Genomic DNA, 15,118 nt, shown 5'->3' on the forward strand with positions numbered 1-15,118 from the left:
ATCGTTAGAGCTAAAAAGAAAAGCAAAACAAGTTCCAGAACAGATCTAATAATGTAACTCTGCTTATTATAAAATATTGAAATAGAAATATAAACATGGATATATAGACATATATAGATAATGATATTCTTAAATTCAGCCATCACATTTCTTAAAACATGCAACAGAAATAGTTGTCTTTAACACTGGGACTGATATTTGGGTAAGTTCGAAAAAGCGACTTGTATTTTGACTTTGAGCTCTCTTATATAATTGGATATTTCTATAATTAAACAGTGCTTGCCTTAGTGTCAATATGTGTGACTTTATTTGACCTTTCTTAGCCTTCTACATGTGCTGCGATGTCCTTGTTTATTTTGCAAGTAAATACATTCATTTTCTTTCAAAATATAAATTATTATAAAATTATCTCAATGAACTATTGCTTGACCTCCCAGAACATGCACATGCATCTGGTATTTGCTTGCATGAAACAAAACATTTGAGAGAAATATTTTGAGGAAAAGATTTCCTCAAAATGAATGAGGGCCAGACTTGGATAATCTTTAGGTCTGGAAACATTCTATAACCACTTCAACTGTATGCAGACAGAAATACTCTGGTTCAATAAACCTCTTGGTCGAGGCTAAAGGGAGAGTATATTTTCAACAACATTCAAGGTTAATATTATATTTGTCATCTTTATTCATTTACAACTCATATTTTAAATGAACATTAGTTGGAATTAATCTAACATCATTAATTTATTTTGTCAATTTATGTCATATAATTTAAATGTCATAAATATTTTACATCATTTCTACCATACCAGTTCACATGATGGTGCAGTTCAGTATATATTTGCAGTTTGATATAATCCCTATCTTTATTTCGGAAATACATTTTTATGTTTTATTTTTATGGGTACACCAATCAACCCATCAAGAAAAACAACGCCAAAGATGTGATTTTTCGCTTTTTTTTTTTTTGGCATAGATTTCTTTTCCTTTCTTATTTTTTTTCTTGAGCTGTGTCCAACCAGTGTAATGACCAATGAAACCGCGCAGGTACTAAACTACAGAGCACCAGGGACACAGAGGCACGAAGGCCTTGGGAGAAAACACTACAACACTGTTGTGGGGAAAACAGGATCGCGTACTGTTGATACAGGGGAAGGGGAGGTCCACTGGCAGCTCAGACCTAGGAGATTCCTAGGGGAACGTGCATCCCACCCCCAAAGCAGGAGCAAGCCAGCCATCTTCACTTCCGAACATAAATTCTCGTGCAGACCAAGTCGTGGGCGCCGAACTTCATGATGAGCTCGTCACTGGCCAGCTCGCAGGTCCAGTAGGTTTTGGGGCCTCCCCCTCAATGAGAGTTTGTGTGCAGTGGATCTTGTTTTCATTCTCTCGAGTGGCTAAACTCCTGCACTTGCGTCCATCCACTGTCTCCTCATCAAAGCCTTCTCCGACCTTGAAGTTGATCTTGGTGGTGCACACCGTGGTGGATGTCTTGATACAGAACTGATCATCCTGGCGGATCTCCACGTGCGGCTTGGACTCAGCCACCACGGCCACTTTCCTCAGCATGGCGTTCACGCCCGGTGCCTTGAGTAGCTCGTCAAAATTCTCACTGCTGATCAGCTTCCAGGTGTCCGCGAAGTTGGGCGTGGTGGCAGTGGTGGTGGTGACAGGGAGGCGGCGGCAGGCACACTCGAAGCTGCAAGGTGGAGATTAGCAGTAGATTTCTAACGCAATTACTGGATCATTCTCTACTTCACTATAAAAGTGTAAAGCGTGGTATTTTATCTACTGAGTCCTTAATCCTTAGCCCAAAGCCTGACACATGACTGCTAACTTTCCTAAAAGTTTCCTCCCTTCTTTTTTAAAAAAAATATCTTCTATGAAAATATGCTTAACACAAATATTTGCAAATACATGGTGTTTCCCCTGCTTTCTCAAGTTTCAGGCATGGGGTAAATAAGGTTTCATTTTATGAAGAACTAGAGTTAATCTATACTTTCACAGGTTTATAGGGCTAGAGAGCTGTTTATGACTGTGGCTTTTGTCAAAGGATTTTGCCTATTCTGACTTGATGTGTCTAGTTCTACCAATCTCTCATGCCGAAAATGACTTTTATGCTTTTCCCTTAAAATTAATGTAAAAAGTATTTTACTTGATGAGATTCTGCAGATGCCTGACCTCGCTGTTTTAAAGCCTTGCTAAGTTTCAACCTAAAATTAAGCTCTCTTCTTTATATTTAACTTTTAGAAGTGGCTGTAGGTTACCGAATGTAAATGTTTAAAAAATACATATGTCAAGATGTTGATAGTTTCTTATTTGCACGTTTTTGAGACATAAAGATTAGAATACAATTCCGTTTTTGTATTCACATATTTATATAATTGAGATCATTATTCTAATCCTAGAAATTTAATAAGTATATTTTAAATGATCCCTAGGTAATGCCTGGAATTAAGGAAGAAATTAGCAATTGTTTGAAGCTGAATGCTGCAATAAGTTTTATAGGCATTCATTGGGAGTCTGCAACAGCCCTCGTTAGGGGAAGGCTAATCAGGATTGCATCAGGGAAATAGCTCAAGTACCGACTCAGGAGATGATATGAAAATAACCATAACAATTAAAGAAACTAAACAAATAAGAAGGATATGAGAAATTGCTTAATACACTAATTGTTACAGTCATAAAATGGTATAATGTAAGTTATTTCAAATGGATATGTTACAAAACTGCATTGTATCATGATAAATCAATAGCAAGAAAAGAAATGTTGAAAATTGGAAAGGGAATACTTGGGCTGTCTATAAAACTTGAATATAAACTTAGAGACGACTTCATCTTATAAAACCACTGCAGTGTTAGAAGCTGGCGTTCTCATGTTTGATGCCAGTGAAGAGGAGGCTTCACCTGGAGGCCTTCATCTAGTATCAGGTTGTCAGTGTGATGAGTTTTTTATTTGAAGTATGGCTCTAGAAGGTATTCTCACCTGGAAGCCAATAGCATGCTAGAAAAGAGGTGGAGTTAATGAAAAAATCATTGAGCATAGTACAAAGGCAAATAATTCAATATATTTTATGGCATCTCTACATGCACTAACTGATGCAAGAATTAAAGTAAGTTTATGTCCTTTAACCCAAGCTTCTGGAACTTGGCATCAGGAAGTGAGAGTCTTCCTGATACACACATCCTAACTTTGTTACCAAGCCTTGAAAAAAAGTCATATTTATAAAATTGTGATTATTAAAAGACATCGCTTAAACATCACATATACTGATACATATTTCATAGGCGTTTGAGAGTAAAATTATTTCCTGTTTTTAATTAAGTGGGTTGATTACTCAGGCCCCAGCACTGTGATACATCCTGTGCAGGTACCATGGTTAGTACATAGGCCACAAAGTCATGGGAGCAGCAAGCGTCCGCCTCTGTAAGCTGTGACTAATAAACAAACATGTATACAAAACAGAAATTAACAAAAAAAATAGAAACGATGAAAGATTATACTTCTCATTCCAAGTGTAACAAAATATAGTGAGCCTGTTAATTTCACCATCATGACTCATCTACTTTTCAAGTAATTTTCAGTCACATTTCTTCATTAAATTTGTTCTATGATTAAGACTTTCTTTTCACATCATTCATATAACAATGTGGGAATGAAACAATGGCATTTACTTTAGGACCTTGTTACAGGTTGAAATGTGTTCTTCCAAAATTCATATGTTGAGCTGATAGCGCCCAGTACCTCAGAGTGTGACAGCCTTTAGAGTTCGGGTCCTTCAAGAGGTAGTTAGGCTAAAATCAGGTCGTTAGGGGGCCCCTAATCCAATATGAGTAGTGTCGTTACAGGGAGAGGGTGTTAGGACACAGACACACAGAGGGAAGACCATGTGAACACACAGGGAGGAGACAGTCATCTAAAGCCAAGGAGGGAGCCTCAGAAGACATCAAACTAGCCAACACTTTGATCTCCAACTTCTAGCCTCTAGAACTGTTGAGAAAATCAATTTTTGTGGTTTAAGCCACCTACTCTGTGGTACTTTTTTATGGCAGCCCTAGAAAACTAATACAGACTCGGACTCAGAAGGAACCACTCTGCACGAAATTTGTGGTGAAATGATTCACACTTGCATCCGATTCTGTGGGAGAAAAAAAAACCTGATGTAATTGTTTGCTTTGTCCTCACAGAAGAAAAATTCAGCTATATTAATGTGTTCTTTTCTTTCTTTCTTTCTTTTTGTTGTTGTTGTGAGGAAGATTGGCCCTGAGCTAACATCTGTTGCCAATCTTCCTCTTTTTGCCTAAGGAAGATTGTTAACATCTGTGCCAATCTTCTTCTATTTTATGTGGGATGCTGCCACAGTGTGGCTTGATGAGCAGTGCTAGGTCTGTGCCTGGGATCCAAACCTGTGGATCCCAGGCCACGGAAGCAGAGTGTGTGAACTTAACCACTATGCCACTGGGCCAGCCCCCTTAATGTGTTGTAATTACTGTTTGGCTGCTGGGAGCTTTTAGAACAGAAAACTTTCAGAATATAAAAACTTTTAGATATAAAAATTAGTAAATATTTATGTTATAATCAATATTAATTATCATTTTGTTGCACATCAATATAAAATAAGACAGGAAAATACATGCCTTTTTGTCCTTGTGAATAATACATATATAAGCTTTTAAAGAAAAAGTCATATTGATTTGGATCTGTGCTTGGGTTTATGTCATCAGAATATATAATATCTGTAAATAATAAAAATAAGTGAAATATTAAAATATTTATAAATTTCCTTTAAAGCCCAATTTAAATTATTTTCAAGTTGTCTAGTGAAACCATTTAAAATTTCATTTTTTAAGGGGCCAGCCCAGTGGCAAGGTGGTTAAGATTGCATGCTCCACTTCGGTGGCCCAGGGTTCACGGGTTCAGATCCCAGGTACGGACCTAGCAGCCCTCATCAAGCCACGCTGTGGTGGCATCCCACATAAAATGGAGGAGAATGGCACAGATGTTAGCTCGGGGCCAATGTTCCTCACAAAAAAAAATAATAATAATAAAATAAAATTTCTTTTTAAAAATAAATACATAGATGAATAGCACCCATTTTAAACACATTTATCACTAATACAAAATTTGTATATAATAATCATATTTTTACATTTATATTTAATATTAAAAAAACATTTTACTTGTTTAGTTTCACTTAATATTTTGGATATTCATCCAACTTTTGAAACATGAAATTTACATAGGAAGAAGCCAAATTTGATCAAAATTTAAGCTTTTAGTGATATTATATTTTTTATATTATTGCTCTTTTAGAAATATAAAGCAATTCTAATTTTAATATTTCTTATCTGGAATCACTTTCTGCAAAAATCTCTCCAGGGCTGGTCTAATATATCATAAAATTTAAGAGATGGTGCAAATTCCTTAAGAAATCTAGAAATCTTTATTTTTCTTGTTTCAACTGTTTCTCCTGGATTAAAAAACAATTGATTGCAAGTGCATGAGCCTTGAAAATTGTACCATACTGGCATGAAATCCCACAGATATTCTCTTTGCTTTTCCATGGTCTGGTGGTTGTTAACATACTATCTATTTATATTAAAGGTGACAATTATATATAATGTTATATATAAATTTTCCAATTAGATTTCTGTGAATATACCTCATTTAATTATTTGCATTGCCTGGTTTTAGAAATTGAGATGTACAAAGTACTTTTCTATTAAGGCTGATAGATGAGTAGGGAGAAATAGGTCCCAAAGTGGTCAAAATGTATAAACCTCCAGTAATAAGATGAATGGTTACTGGAGATATAACATACAGTATGATGACTATTGTCAACAGTGCATTGGAAATTTGCTACAAGTAAATCCTGAAAGTCCTCATCACAAGGAAAAAAATTTGTAACTATGTGAAGTGATGGATGTTAGCCAAACTTGTGGTAGTCATTTCACAATATTATACATGCATCAAGTTATTCTGTACACCTTAAACTTATACAGTGCTGCATGTCAATTATATTTCAACAGAACTGGAAGAAAAAAAGATCCTATATAAATTGTCATTTTACATTTTCCAACATGATGAACTTAAAAAACGTTCATGCTTTGAATACTATAATAGCACAAAGGAGAGAAATCTAATTAAATTTAGAAATATGCATCTCCTGAGAATGTGTAATGTGAACTGACCCTTGAAGAAATTGTAATAGTTCAACGGGAAGAAAAAATAAGTAAGAGTGAACTGAGCACAGAAAATATCAGGCAATTCTTTTTTTTTTCCCCCTGAGGAAGATTAGCCCTGAGCTAATATTTGCCACCAATCCTCCTTGTTTTGCTGATGAAGACTGGCCCTGAATTAACATCCATGCCCATCTTCCCCTATTCTATGTGGGATACCTGCCACAGCATGGCTTGACAAGTGGTGTGTAGCTCTGCACCTGGGATCTGAACCAGCAAATCCTGGGCCACTGAAGTGGAACGTGTGAACTTAACCTCTGCACCACCAGGCCAGCCCTGAATATCAGGCAATTCTGAGAGGAAAGAATTGTGAGACAGTCTGATATATCAGGAAATGCAAGTCTCTGTACATTTTATTGGTAGAAAGTGAATGAAAGAAAATTAATATGAAACATTGTTTCAAAGGGTAGTAGATGAATGAGTTTATATACTAATCAAAAGAATGTTTTATTTAAAAAAAATTATTCCTAAACTATGGTGAATCATTGAAGAATTTTGAAAGCAGGTATAGGATCTCCAAGTCTAGTTACAGTATGTCAGATAGCGATCGAAACAGCTAGAATAATCTGGAAATATCATATTTTGAAGTACAGCAGATAACTGTGGAAGGAAATAAGATTAGTTGAATTAAAACTTCAGAGAAGCAAGAATCCTACCTGGTTTTAAGATGAGATTGTTGGCCATTCCTGTATTCCTGTCTCCAGGGGTGATTGTTGAGTATAGGCAAAGGCTAAGGTGAGGGCTTGCGGTCTGCAGGGGCACTTGGTGAGAGGAGACCAGCAGACCTTTTGACAGTTGTGTAATCTTGCCCAAGAGATTGGAATCTAGATCATCCCCAAATGCATGGCCAATTTTTCCATTGGATATTTGTTGAGGGATGGGAAGAAGTAGTGAAATCGTCCACGCTCACAGGGTTTTTAGGCAATAAAAATGTCACTAGAGGGAGAGTCCTGCAGCATACACAGGACAGATTTTGTGATCAGGGCATTTGAACTCAGAGGCAGACTGTATCTAACTAAAACAGCAAGTTAAGCTGGATTCAGGAGACTAGCTGTCCATACTAGCTTCCTCAGTGAACAAAGGTGAATCATCCCTTGATGAAAACTAAATCAAACTCTGATCTGCATTGCTTTTATAAACAAATTTCCACATATAAGAGAAAATATGATGATAAAGGAAGCATGAAAATGTGAAAGGATCAAGAAAGTGAAGATATAGTAGAAGCAAAATCCCAAATGATACATGGGTAGGAACTAGAATTATAAAATAATTAGTATGAATACATTGAGAAATTCAAAGAAATGTTGGAGAATCTAAGCAAAAAACAGCAATATATTAAAATCAAATCACATTATACTAAAAAGCACAATATCTGAAATTAAGAACAGATTAAGTTTAACTAGAGACTGAATACAGGAGAAGAAATGATTAGGGAGCTTGAAGAAAAATCAGTGCAAAATGTCTACACAGAGAGAACAAAAGAATGAACAGAAGATACCCCCCAAAAGGGAGATATGAAACACAGTTTAAAGTTATAACATATATATTTGTAATCTTGGGAGAAGAGATGAAAGAAAGGGGGCAAAAGCAATGTTTTAAGACTTTTAATAGCTTAGCTTTTCCAAAACTAGTGCAAAACTTCAACCATCTGATACAAGAGTTCAGTTAACCCAAAACAGAAAAGCACAGATACACACAAACACACACACACAGACAGACATGCGCAAACACACAGAAGGGCATCACAGACTGGTGGCTGACTCTTCAGGAGACCCACAGAATCCAGAAGGCAGTGGACGCTCTTTAAAATTCTGAAAAAGAAAAAAAATAACAACAATAATCACACCTATCAAACCACCAATCTAAAACTTGGTAGCATAGAAAATGAAGGCAACATAGATACAGTTTTAGAGAAATAAGACATCTTAATCCTACAGAAATTTGTTTTAAAAATATGACATCAGAATACACATTCTTCTAAAGGGCACAAGGTCTAGTCATTAAGATAAGCCATGTGATGATCCATAAAAAGCTGTTAATACATTTCAAAGGAGAGAATTTTACAGTATATATTCTCTGGCAGGATGGGTCTAAATTAGAAATCAATAACAATGAGATATATAGAAAAATCTGAAAATATTTGGAAATTAAGCAGCAAACATATAAATAACTCAGTCAAAGAAGTTAAGTAAAAATATTTGAATAATAATAACTAAAGAGCATATCACAATTTGTGGGATAAAAGTTTCTCAGGAAAATATTGCCATTGTCATTTCTCCTTTCAAATCTGTTTTTACTTCATGTATTTTTAAGCTCTATTGTTAAGAGCATACTATTGTTTTCCAATTTTTTAAAACATTTTATTTAGAACAGTTTCTGATATACATTAAAAATATAAAGAATAGCGTTTCCATATACTCAACATTCAATTCCGTCTATTATTAAGAGCTTACTTTAGTGTGATGTATTTGTTACAATTACAGAATCAATATTGGTCTGTTTTCATTACCTAAAATCTATACCTCATTCAGATTTTCCTAATTTTTACTTAGTATGTTTTTTCTGTTCCAGGATCTTATTCAGGATACCACATTATATTTAATTGTCATATCTCCTTAGGGTCCTCTTGGCTATGACAATCCTCAGACTTTGTTTTTGATGCCTTCGAGAGTTTTGAGGAGTGTTGGTAAGGTATTTTGTAGAATGTCCCTCAATTGTAATTTATCTGATGTTTTTCTCATGATTAGACAGGGGTTATGGGTTTTTTGGGAGAAAAACGACAAAAGCAAAGTGCCATTTAATTCACTTTAAAACAAAGGTGTATAAATACACAGTGAAGTAATTCTCATTGTATCACTCTATGCTAAGTGGTTGGAGTGAAATTAAAAAAAATTCTTATAGGCTTCATGGAGCTTGATACTTAGATTAAACTCAAACTCTAATTTGGGTGAAACATAAATTTGTTTGAATACTCTAATTTTTCATATTTGCCACAAATTAAATTTCTGTTTCTGAGTAGAACAGTGAAATTACGTATATTTCTTTGACAAAGTTAATCAGTGATTCCATTAGTCATAAAACGATTTGAGTAAATTAAAAATCTATTATAAAATATACTGCTTCAAGTACTTGAGATCAAAGTGAGAATAGTCTTTTTCCGCCTTTAACATTGATTCCTTTAAATTGTTGCTTAAAGAGTAATATAGAAAGAAATAGATCTATTTATTTAGAAACAATTAGACAGACTCTCAAGCTTATTCTTTGTAGCACCATCCAGTTAATTCTGACTCCTAACAACCCTGTGTACAGTGGAACAGAACCCTGCCCGTTCTGTTTGCGCCATCTTCTCACCTTCTGGTGCTATATCAGACCATGCTCTGAGGCTTTTATTCATATGGTTTTCATGACATTTTTTTTGGAAGTGGGTGACCAGGTCCTGCTTCCTCGTCTGTTTTAGTCTGGAAGCTCTGCTGATACCTGTCCACCATGGGTGACCCCGCTGATATTTGAAATACTGGTGGCATAGATTTCAGCATCACAGCAACATGAAGCCACCACAGTATGACAAACTGACAGAGAGTGGTGTGGTTCCCTGCCAGGGAAGTGAACTCAGTCGGCAGTGATGAGAGCGTGAAGTTGTAACCACTAGACCACCAGGGCTGGCTAGAGCTTATTTACAACAGTACCAGTGCCAAAATATCAAAAACCCTTATGATAGAACTTTAAGATAACATAAGTATAGATGGGCTGGAGTCACAACAAATCAATGACATTATATAATATTTTTGTAACACATTGTCTTAATCTTAAATGCTCTCTGTTTACTCGATTAATTTTAGAGCACTCCTTAAAAGGAGTTATTATCTCCATTTAAGGACCAATAACAATAGAATTAGATTTAAAAATACAAATTATCTAAAAAAGAGCAATAAAGTAAAAAATAAAGGAACAATTAACCATTTTTATTATGATCTTCTTAATTTTGTTTCTAAATAGAGAGGAATGCCATTGGGACAACAGTTAGTTTAGTAGGATACTCTCAAATTTAGATTCCAGCTGTAATCCAGATGTTCAAAAGTGCGCTTATAAACAACTGATTTACAGTTTTCACTTGAGGATGTGGAGAACTGAAAAGATTGTTGATCCTACCCTGGGAAAATATTTTTTTTAAAGTCAGACAAATTGCATAATCATAATTTTTCTTTAATCAATCAAGGAGAAAATGGCACAGGACAACCAGCTAATCTTACATCTGCGAAGGAACATATGGCTGCAAGGAGAGATGGGATGCGAGAACTTCTTTACCTGGGACAGAGGGCAATTGCTTACCTGAGATAAATGCAGCTAGATGAAAACTTCATCCAGACTAACTAACAATTGGGAAAGACTTATAGCTAGTCAGAATATAGGGTTCTCTTTGGAGCTACAAATATATGGAATGTTTACACCCTTTGCAAACTTTTTCTCCATTAAACCCACCAAAGACTTACATTAAGAAAAAAAAATTGAGATTTCTGAGAAAGATCACTCTTTCTTTCTTCATTTTATATAGATAGATATTATATGGATATACATAGATATATCTTGCAAAAACAGATCAGGAGAGACCCACATCGAAAATTTGGTTTGAATGGTGAGACTGATGATACCACACACACCAAGAAGGTAGGATAATGTTTATTACTTAGGTAACTAACGTCTCTGGGGAGAGCAAGGCAGACATCTCAAGCAAGACCAAAATGGCTTAAAAAATCAAGGAAAAGTAGACTGGTTTTGGTGTATTCATTATGATGAGGGGATGGAGTTGGAATGAGGGTCCCTGCACTGGCAGATGCTTTCATGGATTCAATCTCCTGCTGGTGCCAAAGGAAAGAGCACCCAGATTTCTTACTACCTTTCCCAGATGTGTGTGTTACAAGGGGAAGAAGAGGGAGCGAGGAGTTCTCAGCACATGAAAAATAGGGTCAGACATTTTACGTATATACATAAATACATATATATGTATATTTTTTTACTTTATATTAGATAAGATTGGACATAACTTAGCCCATTTGGTAAAGAACTAAAAAATAACTTGATCTACTACTTTCACAAAAACAAAGGAATTGAAGTAGACAAAGCCTCACCATTTAATCCATAAAAACTAGTCTTCATCTTCAACCTTACACATAAGGAGGAATCTTTGATGCCCTTTCCAACTCCCATTGGCAATATTCCTCAATTTCTTTGAAAATATGAGGAAAACTATCCAATATCTTTATAAACAATACACATGCACCCATGCTAATGGATGTTGGATAAAATTTCACAAGATCAAAGAGGTCAGAGTGTTCATCCTTAAATTCCCTAAAACTATCTGCACCGGAGATGAGATCCTCTGATGTGTGTATAATAGTAAGATTTTGAAATCAAGATATTGCAACATAGGTATATGTGGAATCTTAAAATGACAAGTTTCTTCACCATGAAATCATGGAAGAGAACAAACCCCATTTTAAGAATACTTTTACTTAACACTGCTTGACTTACATGAGCTTTAAACGTTCATAATGAATTTTAACTTGTAATTACATTAGAAGAGAGTATATGGAGTAGCTTGGCTTGAGTTTTCACCACTCCTGAAGTCCATGGATCAATAGGTAGCTGCGCCTTCTTTTAATATCCCTGGTCCTTTCACTCTTTACTAATACCCCAGGACTGAGAGGCAATCATATCTTAGTCTTCCATAAAAAGAAAAGCAGGAAAAGAAATAGGAAATATTTTTCCGAGGCAATATAAGTAAATTTTGTCTTTTGGATAATACCATATTTAGGCCCGTGTCAAAGAAAATTGCACTGGATAGAATTACACAGGCCAGGAAAACTTTATGCAAGACTACTGCAGGAAGGGAGAGAGACTGAACCCAAATCCACTGCCACAAGAGGCAGGAGAGTTTTCAAGTGCTGGGGTGAGCTAGTGGAAAGTACTGGAGGACATTAGGTGGAGATTGGTGAATGTGATTGGGTCATCTGTGTTTGCTAGTTGACACTTATGGAAATTAGATTCCTACCTTCCCACGGAGACTGGGAGATAAAGGCACTATATTTTTTGATGATTAAATTCAAAGAGATGTCACCTTGATCCTTGAGAATGGCATTCCTGGATTGTAAAATTGGCAAGTGGCTGGGAGAAGATTTATATCTCAAAGGGCAGAGACAGACTTTGCAATTTCAAGTTTTCTGAAGTAAATGAGGAAAGGGACATCAGGGGCCTAGAAACAGGAAGAAACCTGTCAACTTTAGTCAAGCTGAGGAGAATGGTAAGACCCTCTTGGTCACTTAACAAATATACAGATTGTAAAAAGTACAACCCTATTGTTTAAGAAATATCCAAGGTAGCAGTTATGGTATAGATTTGTAGATACCCATTTAAAACCCATTTCTAGTTGGGACTTTGAGAGAGAACCAATGTGCTACTGGAGAAACAGAGGCAGATGTGGAAAATTATCACTCTAGGGATGAGCAAAAACATCACAGAGAAAGAGAAGGTGACATTTTCTATGATGCAGATTGCTTCAACATTAAGGAAAATCCTCAAGAGATCTTCTGGTTCTTCCTTGATTGATGGCTACATCCTTATGGTTGACTGTCAACTGAACATTTCATTGTTGAAGAACCAATATAATGTGACAATTATATTAGCATATAATGACAAATGAGCTCGGCCTAATTTTGGAAAATTTTACAAGTATTATTTTAGATACTATGACTAATGATTTGCAGATTAATAATTACCATATGTTTTATTTTGGACGGAGCCTAAAATGACATTCCCATTAAATACTTTAAATTGCTTTATTTTTAAAAAGATTATATTTTTATCTTTGAATTTCAAAAGCCTATACCCTTTAAATAATTCTCAAATGTATCTAATACATATTATCCATAATCTACATCTGGCAATGTATTGCTCTGTAGGCATGAATAGGGCATGTTAAAAAGGAAACGTCATTACTTTTTAATCTAGTCAAACAAATTTAAAGGCCTGTGTTTTTATATTCATCATCATCTTAAAGAAAATCTTGTTGTGGGATTGACTTTTAGTTATCTAAGTTTGAAGTAATCATTTTAATTTTGGAAAAAGAATGTGCGTTCCTTTACCGTTAGGTTGTTGTAAATGGAATTAAAGATGCCCTGTATTAACAGAAGGAAGAGATAGCACAGGCAAATGGAAATTTTAAATTTTTGTTGATTTTTTAAAAGAATCGAATGACTTTGCCACTGATATTTTAGAATATAAAATGTGTTACTTAAATATTCTTTGTTATTAATTTTTGTTATTTCATAAATAAAATAGATTTACTTTCTTTCTTTTATCTGTGAGGCCTTTTTTGGTCCTGTTATGTATTTGATTGCTATTTAATATTTGTAAGATAAATATGTTGGACTGTATTACCAAAATTATGAATATTATTTATTTTAATATCATTGCCTCATTTACAACTGTAAATGACTGGTAAAATGTAAATGACTATAAAAAGACTGGTAATACTTACCAGTTCATGATGAAACTGAACCTCAGATAACTTGAGTAACTTGCATAAGATCACAGGACTGGTGATGTCTGGGGCTGGTCTTGCTGGGGATGTATTTCTCTTAAGATCATTACCAAATAAGACTCTCTCTCCCAAAATGCCAACACGAAGAAGAAAATGAAGATGAAAAACGAGAGGAAAATTAAAATCTAAGAAATCAAGAAAAGGAAATGTGTGTCTGTCAGATTAATATGGCCAAACGTTTATATAGAAACTGGATTACAGTTCTCAAATCCCAAAGCAAGAATTCAAATTAAAACAAATGAACAGATGAGCAAATTTCAGGATGGTCTGAAGTGGTAGAATGCAAGTTTTTCTGAGCGATTATCAAGAACTTTTGTTGGCTTTCATTTATACTTTGGATGAATAGTGGTTTTGGAAAAGATTATCTAGGCTTCAAAGTCTGTGCAAAGCCATGACTTCCTCTTTGGCATGACGCTCCACTACGGTCAAATTAGAAATTTATAGCTTTACGGTACATAAATTGTGATGCTTGGCAATAGTGCCAAGGGGAGTCCAGCACTCTACTCAATGTACTAGGTCTCTGGCTGCTGATTATTAGGGCTGTTACCTGGTTGTAAGGTGAAGAACAGATCTTAGTGGGTCACACACAGAAGGTAGAGGAAAAGATTTACATGTCTGGAAGTGGTCATTGGAGGTAGAAACACACATGGTTATGGTTTCCATGAATCTGAATGATCTACACCCTACACTACTTAAAATTTCTTGCCCTATCCACTTTTCACTGTGAAATTCTTGCTTTAAGTCTGTTGAAGAGCCTAATTCATTTTAGCCTTTTGAAAGCAGAAATGTTTTTTGGTGTGTAGAAAATATTCAATATTTTATTTACAAATATATAGATTATCCTTTTCTTTGTTTACTAATTTATTTAATCACTTATACACTAATTCGTTCATTTACTAAATTATTAATTTTTCAATTTGCTCATTTATTTAGGAAATATTTAGTATCTGTGGTTGGAAACAGCTGGTGCTTGGTAGAGTGGGAATCAAGATAAGTAAAGTTTGTTTTTTCAGGTAGTTTATATTTTAGTGAAGAGGAGACAAAATGAAGTAATAAACAAGTAAATGTATAGAATATTAGGCTGTAATACAAGTTGTGGAGACAAATAAAGCAAAGTAATGGTATAGAGAATGATGTAGCCATGGGTACTATTCTAGAAATGGCTGACAGAGGAGACCGCTTCTGTAATTTTCACTCAGGGATCTGAGTTAAGTGACAGAGGTATATGTGGTTATTCAAATGAGTGAATGTAAGAAAGTTACTGGTAATCAAGATTAAATCC

General features: G+C 35.1%; 1 pseudogene; it reads right to left on the reverse strand.

Moving 5' to 3' along the window:
• Nucleotides 1-1,239: 1,239 nt before the first annotated feature.
• LOC106827596 (cellular retinoic acid-binding protein 1-like) overlaps nucleotides 1,240-15,118 on the reverse strand; it is a 66,051-nt pseudogene continuing 52,172 nt past the window's right edge.

The sequence above is a fragment of the Equus asinus genome, chromosome 11 (genome assembly GCF_041296235.1).
Source record: "Equus asinus isolate D_3611 breed Donkey chromosome 11, EquAss-T2T_v2, whole genome shotgun sequence".
In the NCBI taxonomy this organism is placed as follows: Eukaryota; Metazoa; Chordata; class Mammalia; order Perissodactyla; family Equidae; genus Equus; species Equus asinus.